General features: G+C 41.1%; 1 protein-coding gene across 2 annotated transcripts in view; it reads right to left on the bottom strand.

Moving 5' to 3' along the window:
• Window positions 1–20856, bottom strand: part of LOC148340758 (interleukin-1 receptor accessory protein-like 1-B) — a 163026-nt gene that overhangs the window by 123489 nt on the left and 18681 nt on the right. The gene's annotated exons all lie outside the window — the stretch shown is intronic.

The following is a 20856-nucleotide window of genomic DNA, read 5'->3' as shown; positions in this document are numbered from 1 at the left end:
TGGACTATGGATTACAGCATTGGACGATCATAAATCTTCTCAAAGCAGTTTGCAGTTTGAGCCACATGAAAAAACTAGAGATGGGCTTGTGAATAAGCTTCATGAAGCGCAGAGAAATTTCTTTAAATTGATTTTAAATTGAATTGAATTGAATTTAAACTGCGGCAAAGCAACATTAGGGACATCTAATGTAAGAGTGAAGTCAAAGAAATCTATGATGCAAGATACAAAGCACCAAAACAAGAATCAAAGATTTCAAAACCAAAAGGAAAAAAAAGCCTCACTGGGCTGCTTATGCTGGTAGTCGGCAGTTCGAGCCAAGACGCCGCGCCAGCTAGCTAGAGCAAGTTTACTAACGCTCACTAGAACCGCAAAAGCGGAGCATATCCAACTTTAAACAGCAAAATAGGAGACAATTCAAGAAGTGTCTGGAGAGAATATGACACGAAGTAATGCTACACAAACAGTTAAACAGGAAATGTAACGGCATCCCGTACTTCAGCTGGGAGGAGAGGCCTAAAAGATAACAATCATACAAGACAATGTGTATGATTGTGCTACTGCAACTAAATTACTTCATGGTATACTTTTTGTAAAAATTAGCAATTCTGGAAACATTCATTCAAATTTCAAAGGCCTAGAGGAACCTCTCCTCTAGATATCCATCTGTACCGCTTCTCCTCACAAGGGTCACGGGCATGCTGGAGCCTATCCCAGCTGTCTTCGGTCAGTAGGCGGGGTACACCGTGAACTGGTTGCCGGCCAATCGCAGGGCACACAGAGACAAACAACCATCCTCGCTCACACTCATACCTAAGGGCAATTTAGAGTATCCAATTTACCTGCCTTGCAGGTTTTTGGAATGTGGGAGGAAACCGGAGTACCCGGAGGAAACCCATGCTGGCACGAGGAGAACATGCAAACTCCACAAAGGCAGGCCGGAGCCGGGATTGAACCCACGACCGCTGCTCACTGTGAGGGCATCGTGCTAACCTGTCGGGCCACTGTGCCACCCCTCCTCTAGATATTGCAGGAACAATTCAGAATTTTGTATTGAGTGGTTTTATTAATATCCTAACTCATTTATGAAAGTCTGAGTTGAACACCAGAGCTTTTCTGGAGCCAGTGTGCGATGGTCCATAGCTCGTCTCCACAGATAAGCCAAAGAACTTTCATGGAGTTGAGGGTTGATTAAGGGTTTAAGAATGAAGGAAGGGGGAGTGGCCTGAATAGAGGTGTGAAAGCACAACCGCATCTTTGCTTCCAGTTGGTCATTTTCACGATAGTTTTTGAAGACCTCAGCAGCCAGTCCATGTGATGGAGACAGTTGAGATGATGTCGGAGAATTGCTTTTGAAGAGGAAAAGTTGATGGGTGGAGGGGAATCGGGAGGTTATTGGGGATGTCGTAATGGGGATGTCGTAATGGCTGAAGATCCAGAGGACAGCAGTTTGGGCACAGAGGTGATTAAGGAAGGATCTAATCTCCAGTGTGTCGGGACTGTGGCTGTTAAGGCTGATCAGTAAGGAGCGGTTATCACCACAAGTAGTGGTTGGGTCATCAGGTTTGTTTTCAACAAGCCAGAGGAGAATGAGACATAGGGCTGTCTTATCTTCCGAATAGGACATGGTGAAGGGGGCCGGGTTTCTTTTTTTTCTCCCAGGGAGGGGATTGGAGCTGTTGTGTGGTTGGCTCGATAGGAGGCAAAGCATTCTCATTGTGTTTTTACGGGAGCTGGTATGGATTAATGGCTTTTTGATTATTTTCAATAGGTGAAAATTGATTTTACAGAAGTTATTTACAAAAGAATGGCATTGTTGCAATAATTGTCAGTGGACATGCAGGCATTGTGTCAGGTTGCAACTTGCTCTGCCTAGGGGGACGCGGTTCCCTACAGTCATTCTCTGTCACGGTAGCATATAATTGGCCCACTGCTGCGTCTGCACACGTACATCCGGGCACTTGTGTGGAAGACTGTCAAACCTTCAGAGCGACTCATAGATTCCCAGTGTGGAGCACCCCTGAGCTCTTCAGAAGACCTTCTGTCAGCTTAGAGATGATGGGAACCTGCTCAGGATCTGCAACATGTCTCATAAGAATTATGCTCGGGATTTTCAGGACCAGTGTGCTATATCTGATTGAAACAGAACAGTGCAGAAAAGACAGCGGGGAGCAATATTCAGCCACTGGTGTCAAATGCTGAACGAGGCAGTTCATTTCCAGCTTATAAACTTAAATTTGAGGCATCTTTTGGAGAGGAATATTGTGAGCAGGCATCAAGTGGGCGCATGACTTCCCCATAAACGGGCTTGCATGAGCACTTGCACTCAACACAGCAGATAAGAAAGCAAAGCAAGAAAGCAAGAGTCAAACACAAATAGCCCATTAAGCTGCAACCGAAGAAAATACTTCAGAGCATTAGGTCCCTGAAGAGGCTGCAATAAATCCACACACTTTGGATGTATTATACACAAAATCTCTGCTGCTGGATGATAGTGGTTTGAATCACAGGGCAGCACACCTTGTTTCCCAATATTCCTCATCTCCAACTTTAAGGTACTTTTTAGTTAAGTTTGTTTCAGCAAAGTACAGTAGGCTCGTTAAAGTAGTCCCAGGTGTCGGTTTGTGCTTAGATTGTGGGAAGTTACTCGATACAACCGCCTCCAAATATCCTTTCAAACTATAAATGTAGATATTAAATATTAATAACATTATTGTAAGTTCAGGCCTTGCCACTGGACTATTCGTTAGGAAGGGTGGCTTGGTTGGAAAGGTATGATGTCTTATCAGCTGCCGCCAAATTAGCAGCCCACTTCTGGTTCTCAGTCTTGTCCTGCATTGAAAACCTCTGCAGTAGTTCTGACGTAGTGAAGAAAAGGAAAAAAAATATTGTCAAATGGAACATGCATGAACATCCACTGACAACTAAATATGAGAATACATCAGTTCTTTTTCCTCTCTGCACTAGATCCCCTGCTGGATTTCAAGTTCTGCCTCCCTGTCAGAGTGACTGCAGGGAGGAAAGCAGAAAGATTTCTAATTCACTAATGGTGGAATGATTTACACAATGCTTAATGCTCTGTCGATCATCCGCGATATAGTGTTGAGCGTAGGTAGGAGGAGGTTGAGTGGAATGAGAGCTTCTCAGCGACGTATGCAAGGCCGTTGTCTGAACAAGAGGCGCAAGAATAAAGTAAATCGCTCAAAAGTTGCTTGGATTCTGTGGACGGAATGAAACATAAATTGAAAATCATTGCTTCCTCTCTTTTGGCCTCTCTCATTAAGGGTCAGTGCAGTGAGTCATGTTTCTGACTTTGACTAATTTTGCCCCAGTTTTAATGCCGGATGCCCTTCCTAATGCAATTTATCTGGGCTTAGGAATTGCACTGCAGTTGTTGAGAGCCTCTCCACACTAAATTAGTTTAAGTGTAGCCACAAAGATTTTTTTTCTATGATTCATCCGCATGGTATGAATCATAGGAGCACATATACAATGATTTCTGAACTATTTAAAAACGCTGCTGTTGCGTTTCCGTACATGCAACATATCATGCATGCAGTAGTCCCAGTAGTCCGAATCATTACATGGTTCTTTACCTTTGTAATGATTTGGGATTTAGTTTTAAAGTAGATGTTCCAGCTTGCCACCATCATCTATTCTGATTTTGTGTCCTCCTTTGGCAGCGTTACAGCGACACTTCAGGCCTGGCATTCATATCATTCATCTGTTCTTGGATGAACTCATTTGTTGTTTATGGGAAGCTTTTTAAAGCCCCCCCCCCCAAAAAAAAAAAGAAATAGATTGACTCAGTTCCTGTGTGTGGATGGCATGAATGTTGGCCAGGATCCCAACCCACGCTTGTTGCTTTGTACCTTTTGTTTTACTCACTCTTTTATGTTTTCTGCAGAAAAAAGTGCAGTATATTAGACATGTACATTTTAAATGTTAAGACAAACACAGACGCTCACCTAGTTTAAAATAATGCCGAACAACAAGCAACTCTCATGACTAATTGGGATTGACACAAGTTTGAGGGTGATTGCCCTGCTGCTGTGCACCCCTGGCGAGGGCGTCTACTGTTAAGGCTGAAACGCCCAGTGATGACACTACTGATGACAAGTCCAAAATTACAACTCAGCCATCCTCCATTACACCAGTGACCACCAATACAATTCAAACACTCTCAAGTATGTGCCAGCACAAAGGAATCTACACCTTTGATCCTGTGTTTTGTAAAGTGATTATGGAAAAGCATCTCAGTTTTCGCAAAATAAAAACATGAAAAGAAAGAAGATGATGCAGGCACTCAGAAGCTAGGCTAAAATTAGAAGTAATGGTGCAAGAGTGCCCCCCGCCTAAAAATAAATAAAGAGCGAAGAGCAAAGAGGGGGTTTCCAAAGCAAAAATAAAGATTCACACTTAACCACTCTTTTAGAGCTGACGCAGAAGAAAAGCTACGCTGTAGAACTATATAACAACATCAGTGGACCGTCATTAAAATCCAGCAGCTGCCAGACAAAGCGAGGCCCAAGTGACTGCAGGCTGGCATCGTACCCCAAAGAAATAGGTCTTGTTGAACATTCTCCTCCTCTGTCAGCACTTCTGTGCAAAATGTATCCACCACTCTGGGGGAGGTCGATTCCTTGAGTGGAATACACCCATTTGCCAGGTCCTTCCATGCTTTATGTGATTGGCCCATATCACAGACCACTAGTGTTGCATCAAGTACAGGTGCCTGTAACATAGCGTGAATTTTAGCCCACAAAAATGACATCATGAAATAATTCCCAAAGTTGCCTTAGGGGTTAAAGAAAAATCAATCAGGGAAAGCGATCCCATTCTGACGACAGAAGCCCATCTGTGACGTGTGGCAGCCGGTTAAATCCTTCTCATGTATATCAATAAATACCTGGATATAAGTCTGGATATTTAGACTGGCATTTCAAAAAAGACGGCGTGTGCAAATTTTAGGCGACTTCTTCGATCGCCCACATTTACTGTGGCGCTGGCACTAACTATGTACCAGCTCTGTGAAGTTGGGTGATGGAGTGGGCGTTTACATACATACTGTTGCTTACTTTACACAAAATGGCCAGTGGGGCTCTGACTATCAAGCTATTGATCCACCATTCCGAGTATTAATGGTTGGGATGTTGGGAATAGGTCACTATGTATATATGTATATATATATATATATATATATATATATATATATTTTTTTTTTTTTACTCTGTTAGTAGCCACCTTATTACTACATCCCATGAGCCCATGCCTGAATTATGTGTGCAACTTCTCGTATGAACCAAAACGCCATTACTCCTCCACCTTTGGGATCGACCCTGTGGTGGGGAGGGTGGTTGTTTCGAATTGATTCTAACTGTAAAGCAATTCGGTTTGTGCGTTGCATGTAAAGGTGTTATACAAATAAACAGAGGTGGTCAGTCCGGTGACTCCGTCAGTCTGCGACAGCAAAACGGCGTTGAGAACAAAAAACGTGCCTGCTTGTATGGTGGCCTGAAATACTGAAGGAAATATTGACCGACCTTCCGTCAGTTTGTCTGACGGAATGACCACCTCTGCAAATAAAGGGAAGTAAATAGTAGCTATTTGCACAAGTCAATTTTCTAGCACAGTTGCAGATTTAAACTATGCAAACGCCAATTGTTGCATTGTAGAAGAGAAAACATTTCAATCCTGATTCCTACTCATGTAGCAGGGTAGGATGGATGAATACAAAAAGAATAGAGGCCATCAACATACCATATTTTCTGGACTATGATGCGCACCTGCAAATAAGCCGCAGCAACTCTTTTTTTGGGGAAAAACAAACGAACAAACAAACAAACAAAAAAAGATATGCAAGCCGCGCCAGGCTATAAGCCGCAGTTTTCTATGTTGAAAAAAATGTGTTGTTTACTGCACGTACAGAACGATTTTGTACTGAGAATGCACATGAAGGTACATAAACAGATTGTTAAAACGGTGTCTTTTAACATGGCAACAACTTTACAAAATAAAACAGAACAGACCCAAGAGAAAAAAAAATCAATATTTATTTTGCGCATTTTCTGAACTATAGAGTGCCCCTACGGGTGAAAGAAAAATCCACAGAAAAGCTGCACATCGTTGTATGAGCCGCACAGTTCAAAAGCTAGGAAAAAAATAGCGGCATATAGTCTGGAAAATACAGTAGCTACTTTCTGAACTCTTTCTGAATAATTAATGATATTCATTTACGCCATGTGAAGACAATTATCATGTTAGTAATTTACCCCCACCCCCTCAAAAAAAAATAGAGGACATTAACATTATATGCTAGTCTGCAAACTGTCATTTGCTAGTGTTTACATTTTCTATTGATCACTAGAATTATTTTGGAAAACTAAGCAAAACAAAATACTCATAGGGCAGACTCAGTGCTGAATCATCTACATATTCCTCTTTTTAATCATTTTCAATACACTTTTAACATTCGAGCTATTTTAATTGCCAGTGCCAATGCCATGGAGTGCTCCACGTAGACCCTGATATTTCGTAAACGTCAAACTTGTACAGCTTTAATTTTGCTATGGTTGTGCCTTTACCACAGTGTGTTTTACTTTCATTGCACCCTGATGGCTTGTATACATTGGACAGAATGGGAACAAAAGGAGACATGCATCCAATAAACAGCCATGCATGATTGAATGTGCGCATTGCCGTGCCTATGCAGCTCGTGCATCATAACTCCCATCCAATGCGACATCGCATTACAGAAGCCTTCAGAGAGTAACAGCCTGTTTATTGTTACACTATTTCACTTGACAAATCCATGGAGGCAATGCAAGTGTGAAATGGGATCACGGGCATCAGCCTCTGCAGTGATATTCCTTCCTATGCACCTTGAGTTTTGGTTTTAGCGAAGCAAAGAGCAAGCATACACTAATCGTAGCCATAAACCAACCAACGTAAACACCACACTGCTATTAGGGGATTTCAGAATATTTCACACACTTAAATACTTGAGCAAGTACATGTCAGTTAGTCTTGCACTAATCTGCTCAACACTATCTGGGTCATGGGAAAACAGAATAGCCTCATCAAACGAATGCTGCTGAACCTTATGAACATTTTCCTTCAGTCTCCTCCTTGCTGAGCCAACCATCCGCCATGTCTCTTCTTCTTCAATTTTTTTTTTTTTTTTAAATCTACTTATAAATGGACATTTCTGATATGGTGCTACTTTTCGCATGATGGGAAGAAAGAACTCCACATTTATTCCATAGATGGTTGATTGTCTAAAACTTGAAAACAATTGCTTAAATAATCAGAAAAGAAACCAGAAAATTTCTCATGCAGTCACAGCTGAGGTGATTTTAATAAAAGTATCAAACACCCAAAGCTTCTCCTTGTGTGCTTAAAAGCTATCAACTGCTCACAAACAGTGTGAGCGAGCCGCTCACCGGGCTACGGAGCTCAACTAGACGTAACTGAACAATTGTGAGCAAATCTGTTAGGAAACCACAACAGAACATGCGTGTAGCGTTCGATGAGATGCACACTGTAGCTTGTGTGTGCTAACTTGGCATCCACAAACTGTCTCTATGTCAGAAATAAAATCAGGCATCAGCCGCAATGTGCTTCCATTTTAGATGCCCGTTAATCACTGCTATGCTGCTATGAAACGGTGGTTTGCATCCTTTTTAGTAGGCGAATTTGGGGAAATAAGACCAGACCCGGATTACCACAACTGCGCATGTGCATTGCTGACAGCAATACAGCCAGCGAGAGAAGGGGAAGATGAGGAATTTCCGACAGAAAAACAGCACCAAATAGTTAAATATCGAAATAAATGACGCGTCAACTATTAAAAGAAATTGTCGGTGATTTTGATCATCGATGTCGTCGTGATTAGTCATCTAATTGTGGCAGACCTATTCTGAAGTCACATTAAATGGATCTACGATGCTACACGCAAAAAATGTGAGGATATGGAATTGGGTCGAATAAAGACTTACAATGGAAATTTGCAGTTATTGAAACAATGTTTTTGAGAGTTCAGCTGAGTCAAGTTCTTATTCCCACGCAGCAAAAATATTTTCAAACAAGGCCAGCCTCAAACTTTCCAAACAAGTAGACTTTATTTATTTATTTATATTTTTTTTTTACGATGGAAAATACTTTGGGCCAATCTCTGATCCTTCTAATCTCTTCTCTTCGCTCCTGTAACCATGTCTTATCACCTTCTGGACAGTAATTAACTGGAATTACACAGCGCCAAATGCTAAGCCTACGTCATTAGCACCAAGTGGTTTGTCCAATTTGAGGCCTGTTTGCAAGGAGATTAACACGAGAGAGGGCCGATTCCATCCAGTGTGGTGGCACACAACAAATGCTTCCTTGTTGCAAGCATCTTGCCGCTACAGACTTAAGTGCAAATTGAGGTCACACTGGTGAGCAAAAGTCATGCGCTTCAGATTGATGCAACAGTGTCAAAATTGTCAAACAATAAACACAATCTATCAAATGCCAGTCCTGTCTTACATCTTAAAACAGCGTCTGATATGTGTTGACTAGAACGAAAAAAATATATTCAAATGCAACATTTCCTTTGACGATAGGTCATAATCAGCTACTTCAGCTTCACCATCAAAATGATGCCTTTAGGTAAATTGGAGGTTTGTGATCTGTTTAATTTCAACCCTTCCAACTCTGTAGTTTGAATGAAAGATGAAATACAGTTGGAAGGCGGACTATACCCTACCAACCACGACAAATCTCTTCCGCTCTCTTTCCTCCCTCCCTCGCTCTGCGCACTCTAACGTTTAACAGCATCCTTGAGCCTCAGTACTTCTGTTTCCGTGGCAACTAGCATGCACTGGAATGGATGACGACGGTTACACTATTTTAGTTTGTATGAATACACACGAGCGTGCACGCACACACACGCACAAAAATACAAATGGTCTGAAATAACCAACGTTATGCCTAACTATCACATGTCTATATGCCGTAACACTGCAATGGACGCGCATTAGGTGAGGCTTGAAGATTTGGGAATCAGAGTTGCACCAAAACTTTAAGTGAAAAAAAGGCCCCACTGAAATGTTCATTCTAATCTAAACTTATGCCACTGACTGTTTGCTTTGTTGGTAAATGCTTCTAAGTATTTACTAACTCCAAATTCGATGGTCAAAAAGCTCTTGGCAAAGCACTGCTGCTTTTGGCGCTTGTTTAAACATTCACTCAAGTGCCACAAGCCTCTGACAGCCAAGGGACTTTGGAGGCAGTATGGCCCGTTAAACAAGTGGATGTCATGCATGTGAGAAAGAGGCAAGACACTATTCTGTCAACACAGTTACATGTGCACTGCACAGTCCAACACGGACTGCGTTCAGTTGGGCTGAAAGCGGTCAGGGCACATATACAAAGGCAGTCAATGGTTTGACCTGCATGGACACCTGCAACCATGAACTCTTCCAAAAGGTGGGCCTCAAAGATCCAAACTGGGTATAAAGTCCAGAAAGGATGAACTTTTAATTGTATTCTCCACTGAGTTCTGCATTTTATTTGTCTGTGAAATCCAACAGTTGAAAACACGGAAGTCTTTATTTCCACTAGGGCTGTCACTATCAAATATTTTTAGAATCGATTATTCTTTTGATTAGAGACGGACTCAGTAACTTTGTCGAGTTGATTATGCAATAGATAAATTGTCTCAAAGAATGTACAAACTTTCTATGGCTTTTGGAGTACTGGCTCACTGGCAAACATTTTCAAAAAGCACACCACAGAGTTGGTTGGAGTAGCAATTCCTTTGACTTGAAAAAGTCACTACTTGGGAGGTCGTTTGCACCTTGAAAATCATTGGCTCCAAGCTACTGAATATGCCTAGAACAAAAACAACGATTTTAAAGAATGAGGTTATTTTCCCTGTAGATAGCATCCTAGTCACTTGGAATAAACGGAAAACAGAAGCTTGTAAGCCTCTGAGTCTTCCCACCGGAAATACGTAAAAATCTGCCGTGCATAGAATCTATTTAAAGCACCACAGAAAAGGGTTAAAACCTTTCAAGTAGCTTCAACTGCAGATGCAGCTTGCCTGCAGAAAATAGGTCACTTAATTTAACCATTTAAAGATGTTGACACAGAATGGGACTTTTAGTGCTTTCACACCAGGAAATGGTTTTTCAGACAGCACCCCTGCCTCATTTACGGAGGTGTAGCTTTGGGATTTTGTTTGACGTGTCTGAAGGATGTCAAAGTAGCCATCATGTGTGTCCATGTCCTGACTTGAATGGCAGTTGTCTGATTTGAAAAAGGGCAGGTATGAATGCAGCATAACTTCCTGGTGGGTATAAGTCTCCATGCCAATGGGCTTCTTCCAAAGTTAATCCATCATTTGCATATTAGAAGCAATGAAAGATGCAAAGAGAGCCATTCTCCTGAGTTGTCCTCGTGTGCTTTTCAAGACTGGTGCACAAATGTGACAGAGAGCCTCAGAGAGCGCAGTGAACAGCAAAAAGGGCCTCTTTTGATGCTAGTATGCACTCTTTAAAAGCACTGAGGGTGGCATGCTCATTAAGTCGTATAATCAGGCCACCTTTTAAATTCAATGCAGCACAATGGTCAACGCTTGAAAAGTATTATAATGGATTTTCAGTAGGGATTTTTAATACCCATTTGTGTTGCCCTTTTTATGCTACATTACAAAATAAATACGGGCAAGGAAATCTTAAATTAATCAAAGTAGTCTGAAAATTGAGAAAAGCACTTGCAATGGCAATAGAAATGTTCTTAATTGGTGCAAAAAAATTGAAGGTCATGGCTGGAAATTGACCACATGATGATCAAACAAAGGTCAAAGGTTATCAGACAAACCCGTTGCCTTGTCCACTCATCCTTATTTTTAATGAACTGTAGACTCATTTGGACATACACAGAAAATGTCCTTTTTTTGTTTTTTTAATGCGTTTTGGCTATTAATCCAAAACATAAAAAAAGTTGTAACCAGGTGAAAAAAAAATGGTTTAAAGCCTCCTTTTTCCACAACTATGTTTTTGCATGTAGTGTATATGAGTATATGAAGTAAAAAAATATATATTAAAAGCAGAATGTTCATAATTTAATTTCAAGCAATTAATACACGGGTGATGATGTTAAATGTATACAAACATCTCCACTGTTCTGTGTGAGGACATTTAGAACAGGGAATCCTCGATGGAAATTATACTTTCTCACTATTTTGACAATAACTGGAGTGTTTAAAGAGCCGCTGCTTTTTCATGCTTATGATCATTGCACTTCCCAGCACTCCTAAACATAGAATGTTTTCATTTTGTGTGCCTCTGCACCTGTGTGTGTGTCTGTTTATTCCTGTGTGCATGTTTTTAAAAAAATACAAGTATGGAATTAGACTTAGTTAAGCCATGCGCCTTGTTAGACTGACATTAAAACCGTCAAAAATCAAATTGAATTGGCCGTGGAAGACTCCACATTTTCACGAATCTGCGAGAAAAGGATTAGTGGAGAGGCTGGGACGAAACTGCAAATGCAGCAAATGTATCCATTGGGTGGCTGTGTGCCGTGTTGTCTGAACCCTGGTGGGATCTCGAGCTGTGCCGCCCACCCACATCTGTAGTGACTCTGAGTTAGCAGATGATGCTAATAGATCATCACCGGATGCTGCCACCTCCGTGCTGTCATCATGAAAACCAACAGCATTACACTGGGAATCTTTACCAGCACACACTGTGATGACAGTACTGCCATACTTATCTTTTCTTTCAAAAAAGATTGACAAGCAAGCTGAATGCGCCTTAGAAACGTTCGCAGCAGCTTTTATCTACTTATGCACTTGTGGAAGCTAATCATCTCAGAAGGCCATTGACGCTATAAAAGCAATTCACAGAACAGTAGACATTTGCAAAACTGCCACTTTGTCATATAAAATGGTATAGATTAAGTGTTTATTCTAAATTATACATGAAACCCCCTTTCCCTTCTTTTGCTTGTTAAGTGAAAATCCCCATCATATGCATGTGGTCAGGTGGGTGTGGCTCCATGTGACATTGGGATTGATAAGAGGCTTATACAGTAAAGTGCCGACAAGGCAGTTTGGAAATGAGAGTAGCATTTAATAAATACTGTATGTACAATTTATTTGCATTCCACTGCTTGGGAATCCGCTGCAGTTTTCGAACACCTACATGTATTTTATATAGGAGACTTATTAAATGAGCAACTCATAAACATAATGGGCAAATATATGACAACTCAAATGACACTTTACAGAATTAGAGGAAATGTTGACAAATGATCAGCCCTTCTTAAAGGGTAAGTCAAGTCAAAAAAATCATCATTAAAATAATGTTCTATGCGACCCCGCATGTCTAAACAAGGGTATTCTGATTAATATTGCATTTGTGGAAAATGAATTAAACAGCAAAATCCACCCCTGTTAATCCATCTCAGGGGGCGTCCGTTTTGTCACATGATGCCGACTAAAAATGACCACAGTTGCTCAAGGCTCAGGTAACGACCAATCACAGATGAACTGTTTTCTAAGTATGCGTGAGCCTTCTGCAGCCAACAAAAGCAAATGACCGTAAGCCATCTTGCATCCATTCTCCCACAAAGAAGGAAACTGAAAAGCACAAAATGTGGCTGGATTCCCTCGAGAGCTCCAAGAATACACTGTGCATCTACTTGGTGCAGGGATAGGTAGACTGCTCTTTGATCAATCCCACTTGGACAGCAAAAGAAAAAAAAAAAAAGAGGGTCTTCCCATGGCCTCAACATCTGTGGGAGTGGCCCAGTAGGTTGGCTGAATTGTGAGCTCTATTTAATGCCACCTCTCTGGCAAAATCATGAGCCTGATCTGGTGTGCGAGATTGAGAGGTTCCAATTAGATACTGTAGTTATGCTTACCTCAACAAAGAGCTTGGACTCCAGATCCAGTCCTCTTGGGAGAGGTTGGATTTTATTCCACTTGGCACTAATACACCCAAGACAACAGCTGGATGATCGGCTTCTTGGTCATGTCATTGGACTATGGCACCATGTCTGAGCAGTCAACTGATCACCACATGATGGTGTGTGGTGTCAATGGAGGGGGAGGTGCTGTTCCAACCTGGCAGACCCAAATATATTGTGAGGGTCGGCAGAACTAACTTTGACCATGTCCCAAGGAGGCGGGGTAAATTGACGCCAAGTGGGTCATGTTCTGTGCCTTCATTGCTGAGGCAGCTGACCAGAGATATGGACGTGAGGTGTTGCAGGACACTGGAAGTGTGGGATACCATCAGGTTGAAAAAGGACTCCTAATTAGGCCTGTGGGACTCCGGAGCCAACCAGTGGTTAGAGCTTTGGTGGTGGCGGTAACAAGAACTCTGGCGTGGGAGGCGTTTGGAGAGGTGAACGACTTCTGGATAGCTTCAAGGAAAAAGTGATTTTTTTTTTCACTCTTGCTTTTACCTCACTCTTCCACTCGATGTCCCGAATGTTGTTTTCACTGGAAGGCCTCAATGCTTCATGAAGCTTTACTCATCCATCTCTTGAGTGGCTGTAAAATGCATCAAAGCATCAAGCATCAAGGGGAGCCAGATGAGGCGGCTGAAGCACCTGCTTTGGATAGATCCTGGATGCCTCTTTGGTGGAATGTTGCATGTCTCCCTGGGCGGAAGCCCTAGGGACGACCCAAAGTGGAGAGACTATGTCTTCCAGTTGACATGGGAACTCCCCTGGTAGAGCTGGACGAAGTGGCAAGGTAGAGGGTTCTAAGTCTGAGCTTCAATGCTAAGCTGCTGATCTGACCCCTGAAAAGCAGATGACGGATGGATGGATGGATGGCAAGGGCTTCATAAAAAGTAAGGTTAAAGCAAAAAGAACAAGGAAGTAGTGTTTTTAGTCTAATTAGTCACTCAACAACGACTGGACTGTTTGTGTGTGTGTGTGTGTTGAAACTTCCTAATAAAGCAACGCTGCAAAGGCCACATGCTGAGCGCCTGGCTGATGCTAGCAAGCTTGACAGCCTAATCGTCAGATGCCACACTGGTGGGAGACATCAGCCTTTCACAAAGACTTCACTACTCAAGCCACCACTGCCCTGTGCACTAATTAAAATGCGCTATAAGATGTTCTGAGGGCGCAGAAGGCCACAAACCTCCCACCAAGGAATTGAAAACTGGTTGTAACTAGCTCGTCGTACTGCTAAATTATCAGTCTTGTGTCTTGTATCCTAGAGAATAGTGATCTCTATGAGGCATTATTGTTAGTTTTTTTTTTGGAACTTAGTATTCTATATTATCAAATGCCATGAAAAGGCTTTTTGTACCGCCTTTTTTCTGAAATAAAAAAAAATAAATAAATAAATAAACAAAACTATACTGACAGTAATACAGGTATACTGTACATCTGCTTGATTTATTTGAGTGGGCAAATATATTATTAGTAAATTTGAATGTATGTATGTTCATTTAATTAGTTTACTTAGATTATTTGAATGTAAGTAAAAGGTTGACTTGCACAAACCAAATAAGGTCAAGGCTTTAACTTAGCGCATGTGCCGCCCTAGGCGAAATTTCATATGGTGCCTAGCAATTTATCAATGATTTACATATGCTTAAAAAAGAAGTTTGATTTTCAACATTACCATTAATTCATAAAAAAAAACGTGACACAATTGATAAAAAAGGAACATTTTCTTAATTTTAGGACTGTTTTGTTACTGTTTTAATATGTGTGAGTGACTTGCTAATTTTAATGGACAAATCAATTGTAGCAACAACTCGACCTCTCCACATTTTCCTTCCTCCTTCTTTACTCGTCTGTGCTCTGTGTACTAGTGGTGAAACAAATCCCAGAGTAATTCGAGTACCTCGACTAAAGAAAAAAAAATAAAAATAGCTCAAGGCAGTTTTTTCTGCATTTAGTACCATCTTATTTACATGTACATTGTCACAAAAAAAGTAGTCCTGCCAAACACAGCAACATTTGTTCATTTGGTGCAAGAGGTGAGAATGCCATCTTCAAAATAAATTTTGCCTCACCAAATTATATATGGACATCTATGCCTTATGAGTTTTTATTTTGAAGTTTGTAGTGGTAGTATTTGGCAGTGGCGGGCACGTCAATCCATCATCATTTCAGCCCAGTCCGTCGGCGACAATCGGTGTACACAAATGCCCAAAGATTAAATATATAAAATAACAGACACACTCGCAGCATGATAATTGATGAAATCTAAACAATATGGGACACAATGTCATTGCAGTCTGTGAGACCAAAAGGTTTACAAAACTGTGTTTTTTTTTTTTTTGTTTTGTTTAACTCGCGTCTGTTTGTGTGACATTGTAAATACGTTCTCGATGCCGATTGGCTGTCGCTGACGGCGACGGGCGGACTGGGTCGGCATTAAATAATGACAGAATGATGACAGACTGATGTGCCCACCACTGGTATTTGGATCAGCTGCCAACCTATTAAAATTCACTTCCAGAACATTATATCTGAACAACAGTGTTAATTCAATCCAGGTGACGCACAGTGCACAATGAAAGTTTGGCTTTAAAGTCTGTCTCCTCCAAAGTGGGACCCAAATTCTTCTAATTGAAGCGCCGGTCTGCCTTCTTGATGTTTAAATCCTCTTTTGGACTCAAGCTTATTATCATGATCATCCATACACCTAATCTCTCAAATTGGTACAGAGCGACCCAGATGTTGAAAGCGGGCTGCAAAATTTGCTCAGGGATCTTGAAACCAAATTTTGATGAAGTATATTAAACTAGGAATAAGTACATGCATTTTGATTAGGAGTGAAAAACTGACAGACAATGGAAATGGAGGAGCACTTTTCTGGAGGTGCGGGACATTCTGTAGGGGAGCACCAAATTACGGGCTGTTCGTTACCTAATCGACCGGTGTTTGGTTTGCATTGCCGGTGCGTAAGATTTGTTTCTGGTGAGAGTTAGACTTCGCCATTGATTGTCTGTGTCACCTTTATGGATAGAATTTGTAGGCGCAGCCAAGGTGTTGAGTGGGTCCGGTCTGGAGGCTTCAATATTCCAACTCCGCTTATTGCAGATGATCTAGTACTGATGGCTAAATAAAGCCGCAATCTCGAACACTGACTGAAGCGGTTCGCAGCCGTGTGTTAGGCGGTTGGGATGAAAACCAGCACCTCCAAATCTGAGACTATGGTCCTCAGTCGAAAAAGAGAGGAGTGTCCTCTCCAGGTCGGGGATGACATCCTGCCCTAAGTAGAGAAGTTCAGTGAGAAAATATGTCTCCCAGCTGGCCTGGGAATGCCTCAACATGCCCCGGGTACAGCTGGATGCAGTGGCTAGGGACAAAAGAAGGATGAGCTTCTCTGCTAAGGCTGCTTCCCTCACGACTCAACCCAAAGAAGCAGAAGTACATGGATGGATGCTTTGCGAATACTGTCAGCTCAAAATGCATCTTAAAAATATATTCCTGCAACTGCACTTTGTTTAAAAAAAAACATGGAAAAAGAAAAAAAAAAATTGCACTAAACTGGGTATTTAAAAGCTTGATGAAAATTTGCCATTGGAATGAATTTTGTTGTTATTTACTTGATTAAATTTATTTATCTACAAAACCACTTAAGGAATTACAGATTTGTGTTGTAAATCAGCCGGACGCTACCTCTAAATAATTGGATTAATGTTTTATATTAGTCCTGCCACTATTAATAATAATAATAATAATAATAATATTCCCTTTATTAGTCCCACAATGGGGAAATTCGAGATTCGAACGCAGGCCTCCTGGGGAGACTGGGTCCTGAACGCGGCGCCTTAGACCACTCGGCCATCCTGGCAGCCATTAAGTATATTACCATGGTCATTTTAACAAAATTTTGTGGGGTCATGCATGCATCAAAATGTTGTTTTTTTTGTTGCTGTTGTGCAATGGGCACATCAGTAAATTTCGCTTGTCCGTCATTTGTCATTCACCAACCATGCATCCGTCATCATCGTCATTCACCAACCATGCATCCGTCATCATCGTCATCGTCAGTACATCATTAATTCAAGCAGACCAAATTTGTCATCATCAGTCGTTATTTTAATTGTGCTAAATCACAGTTTGTAACAGCTATTTTCCAACATCGCTACTCCATCATTATTTTAACCACTTTTCCGTCATTGCTACATGACAGTTGGTCACTATTTTAGACAGACCTTATCCTCTTTCGTCTTGTTCGCAGCGCTCAGCCACAGCCAATTGGCGTTGAGAACGCAGTACTTACTACATCACATGCAGGCATAGCACAGGAGACACACACACTAATAAAGTTTAAAAAATACAGACATAAAAGATTGGTGAAATAACACCGTCAGAAAGGTACATATAATACAGTCAGCTTTTTTAACCGGTCAGGACCTGGACAAACTAAAAAAGCAGCAGGCTTGGAGAATTGGAAACAAAATTGACTAGTGATGTTCAAACTTTAGTTTTTTTCACTCGTTTGTTTCACTTATATTTCTCCAATCTCATGGATGAGAAAGCGCAAAACTACTTTCATGGGTAGTCAAAGAGTTAAGCTTTTTCACAGCCTCAAAGTTCACAAGTGACAGATTCCTTCCATGTTGAAGTATATTTTTTAATATCAATTTACAATCTCAAGTGGCTTCTTGTGATTAAATTTGCACTGCACATTGACGTTACTGGTCAGGAGTCACTGTCTCGTGCAATTAAGCGAGGCCCTTATTCTGAGCAGTCTCATTAATGTAGAGGGTAGATTCTATCCTTTAACAGACTTATTAATGTGGATGTCCTCCCTGAGTTAGACATTACGATGGGTGAGAAGGCAGTAAATTTAATTGACTGTCAGGATGTCCTTGATTCTTCCTCTTGCACCAATGTGTAAAGGAAGTTGATGGTGTGAGAGGCAAAATATGTGTCGCAGGCCTACTGGAGCTGCAGTCGATGAAGGCTCAGCAAAGACCTGGACTACTTCCGGCTGTGAATATGATAATTGATATTATTCTGTATATAGTACAGAGGATATAAGGTCTACACACTGCTGTTCAAATGCAAGCTTTGTGTGACAAAAATGATTCACAAGTTTTCACTATTAATGAGATCTAAAATAAAAAACTCAATTAAAAATGAAATATTCCCACCCCAAAAAACCTGAATAATAAAACTGAGCTTATGTGGCCGTAAAAGTGTGCTGGGGAAGTGACTATGTTAAGCGTTAACCGATCATATTTAAACCTATTCAATAAGAGTCAGCATACACCTGCCATTATTTCAAGGACCTTTAATCAATCCCAAATAAAATGCTAATTTTCTAGTAAACTTTTCCTGACATTTTTATAGTCGCATTTTATAGCATACTCCATGGTCCTCAGAGAGCTTCCACAGCATCAGAGGGATATCATTGTTCAAAGGTTGTTCATTCGGAGAATGGTACAAAACAATTTCTATGGCATTGAATATACCACGGAACACAATGAAGACTGCGATTATCAAGTAGAGAAAATATGGCACTGGTGTTAAAAAGACGAAATGAAATCTGGTCATGGAATATACCAAGCGAACAACATTGAATGAGCTGCAGGAATTTCTGGCAAGTGCTGGCTATTTAGTACATTTGACTAAAATATTGTGTGTCTTGTGGCAACCAGTCCGGGCTGTACCCCACTTATTGCAGGAAGACAGCTGGGATAGGCTCCAGCACGCCCGCAACCCTTGTGAGGATAAGCGGCTCTGATAATGGATGGATCTCATGTCTTGTTCATATGGGCTATGGGGCAGGGTGGTAAGATGCAAGCCTTATCATCATATACCATGTGCAAAAAAAACAGTCCAACTGTGCTAAAGTACACAGGTGGTATGGCAAATCTCCACATTCACTTGATGAGACGCCATGTGGAAACAGGCAAGGAGGTGCAGTGGTGCGCCAAGTCACCCTAGTTGGGAATCCCTGCTGTACATAATACCTGTATGTGTAATGTATTGTCAGTCTGGACTATGCTACTTTCAGCTGATTAGCATGTAACAGAATGTACAGAGCTCCTCTACCATGCATCAATTTAATGCATCCGGTAGCATATAATACTTCACCAAAGTACAATGCTAAAATTTATGAAGTTTCCCTATCAATTTTGGTTGCTTGATTGGCTACAACCTTAAACCTTGTTTGATCATGCTAACAAATGACAATGAAAAAATATAACCTGCTTGGCGGAGGCAATGAGGCATACCTTCTGCTACTCTTTGTGTATATGCCACAGCCTTCACACACAATGTTACAAATCACAGTTGCAGGAACTAGACATCACAACAACTATAGAGCCATGCTCTGCTGTCTGACCACAAGCAACAGGTGACATAAACAATGAAAACTGAATTCTAATGACTGAGAATTAACCACATGTCTTTGCTCAAAGAGATATCCCGCAGATAATAGTGTGCCAGAGTTTCCCTGAGGGCGTAAGCAGTGGTATGCGATGGCACTGGAAGCAGGATTCAGTATCCTGGAGGAAGTTCATTTAATAATGTCATTGTATCAGGGTTAACACTTACCACTTTGATTGTGCATTTGATTAAGAAATTCATGGGAGACAATTATGAGTACTCAATTTGCTAATCTTCGAGCTCTTTAAGGATTTCTCGTTTAACAATTTTACCATCAGTGATGGGGGGGATCATATAATTACATTTAAACTGAAATTAGATTCTGGCGACAGATGAGGTGGAGCGCAATTTACTATTCAACATCACGGTAGTTCGCGACAGTATAAGACTGCAGTTTTGATGTCGTCAAAGTTCAGAGAAATTAATGAATAAGGGCCCTAATTTTGTGCCCAGCATCATGTGCAGTCAAACTGTGTGCATGTGTGGAGGTTTTTTTTCTTTTTGTAATTTCGTAGATAGGCACGGTTAAAAAAGGTCGTTTGCGCTGTTGAGGGATTGAACACAACTGACTTAATTCGCAGCCAATCAAAGAGGCTCCTCTGGTTCCCTTTAAATTCAGCACAGATGAGGCGTGCGGTCTACATGGCGGAAGCAGAAACAGCTCGGTGAAGTCTATGCAGGAAATCGGCACGCACATTGTACATTTATAAGGAACTGCAAGATCTCCACTTGCGGATGATGTAAAGTTGGCCAGTGTCCCCGCTCGTGGACCTGCTTGTGTTAACCATAAATTCACCAAGTCCTAATACTCATCCACTGACACTTGTTTCTACATATTCAATTTCATGTGGTGTTTGTTAACTGTAATTCAGTCTTTAACAACATAAAATATAAAGAAGTAGGTGGTGGTGAAAGAGTGGTTGTCTGTCCTAAAAAATCCAAAGTGTTCCAGTTTCAAAGTATTATCCCTGACATAGGCTAGTTAAGCTTCGCCAAAGGACAAATTGGAGAATTCTGCTTGAGGAGCCACAGAAGGGACTTTGTGTTAACAGTGCAGCTGTGTTGTAATGCATGGACAAAAAATAAAATATGTTATTATACAAAACATCTGTAAAGGCATCAAACACTTTGGAAGTGAGTCTCGCAAAAAGCAGCTTCAAGGATTAAAAACTAATCTTGTTTGCTCATGCACTATTTGCACCTCCATGCAAACAGAGGCAAAGTCAATAGATGCCAGTGACTCGAGGAGATTGTCTTGCAATAAAGTGGCACTATTGAAAACTGCACCTTTATCATCATGTGTTGGTCACTTGTGTCTATTTTGCCAAATTGGAGGCAAACATGATGTTATGGAGTTGCATCTAATGTGTTCATGATCAAACTTGCAACAAATGTGGAATACCTCAACCCCTGATTGATCAATAATAAATTAGGGGGTGTGTTTTAGTATTTTGGTCAATGCATTTAGCACTATATATACAATAGATA

The sequence above is a fragment of the Idiotropiscis lumnitzeri genome, chromosome 3, assembly GCF_059441095.1.
Source record: "Idiotropiscis lumnitzeri isolate Australia: NSW breed Sydney's pygmy pipehorse chromosome 3, RoL_Ilum_1.0, whole genome shotgun sequence".
Taxonomy (NCBI): Eukaryota; Metazoa; Chordata; class Actinopteri; order Syngnathiformes; family Syngnathidae; genus Idiotropiscis; species Idiotropiscis lumnitzeri.
The sequence above is the reverse complement of the archived record's forward strand: the minus strand, read 5'-3'. Positions and strand labels throughout refer to the sequence as shown.